This window comes from Asparagus officinalis, chromosome 4, assembly GCF_001876935.1.
Source record: "Asparagus officinalis chromosome 4, Aspof.V1, whole genome shotgun sequence".
NCBI classification, from domain to species: Eukaryota; Viridiplantae; Streptophyta; class Magnoliopsida; order Asparagales; family Asparagaceae; genus Asparagus; species Asparagus officinalis.
Window position 1 is genome coordinate 54,018,683 of NC_033797.1, and position 1,146 is coordinate 54,019,828.

Here is a 1,146-nt window from a genome sequence, read left to right on the forward strand (position 1 = left end):
ACAAAACCCTAAAAATCTCTATCCTCGATGTGCATTGTCGAATATGTGCCCCCATAGTAAAAGTGTCATGGATCCATCCCTGTTTAGGATAGCCATTTCTTTTCTTTAACTGTCTGTTTTGTATTCTCGTTTCATAATCTTGGTTTCATTATACGTTTCCGGTATATCCGCAATATACAGTATATTGTCCTCAACGCCTCTTTCATTACACGAAAAATACCCTCCTTGCTGTCTCTTTCTTATTAATTCTCATAACGGAACTCTAACAGCACGAGAATCTCGTTCTTATTTTATGTTTCTTTCTTTCATTTTTCTAAGAACACGAGAATAACACGTCGTTTACGTTTCTTATATGGCTCTTTAAGAGTAGGAGAATTATATTTTCGATTGCCTCGACTACTATATTATGGACCTCCCTCTTATTTTCTCTTCATAATCATGTTCCTTCTCTAAATTTGATTTCTATTTTAGTTATGTTTTCGTTACTTTCTTTCCATCTACAAATTCATGCTTCTCATTCGATTTCTTCCTTGAAATTATTATGATTCATTCTATCTTTTTATAGAATGTATAGTCATGTGTAAAACATCAGAGAATTATACCGTGAAGCTAATTAAGAGCTGCCTCATGTGTGGAATTGCAGTCCTCGTTTAGCGTACAAATTGGCCTAGAAAATTCAGGTAATTAATCATGACTTCCTTGATGATGTGTTAATGATGGATTTCCTAATAAGTAATAACTCACTTTTTATTGATAGACCACAATTATTCACACGTACGGATAAAAAACAAGGAAAATATAGTTCATTAGAATTAGATTAATGCACATATCAAGTTTATTCTTGTGCAAACGGGTTTTTGTCAAAGATACGTTAGAAGTCAGACCATGAGAACCTCCACATGCGTTGGCCAACTTTTAAAGACTATTGAAACCGTAATTTAATTTGGTGGCTCTATATATAACATTGTGATGTCCCTTACACGTATAAGTTTAATTTGTTTGAAGCCTTGAAGGGACTGTAGTTTGTAGTAGGACAATTTTAAAGATCATGAAAACTTTAACCAAAGACCATGCTTCTAAACCTTAATTACAGTTCAAATTTGAAGTGATAGAAAATAAGAGAGAGAGAGAGAGTGTGTGTCCTTG

General features: G+C 33.6%; 1 protein-coding gene across 3 annotated transcripts in view; it reads left to right on the forward strand.

Annotated features, from left to right (window-relative positions):
• Positions 406-1,146, forward strand: part of LOC109835958 (GATA transcription factor 20-like) — a 2,525-nt gene continuing 1,784 nt past the window's right edge. The window contains exon 1 of one of the 3 annotated variants that reach the window (XM_020403921.1): positions 406-680. The gene's annotated coding sequence lies outside the window, so the exon portion shown is untranslated. The remainder of the gene's footprint in view (positions 681-1,146) is intronic. The other 2 variants (XM_020403922.1, XM_020403923.1) reach the window with 2 other exon arrangements.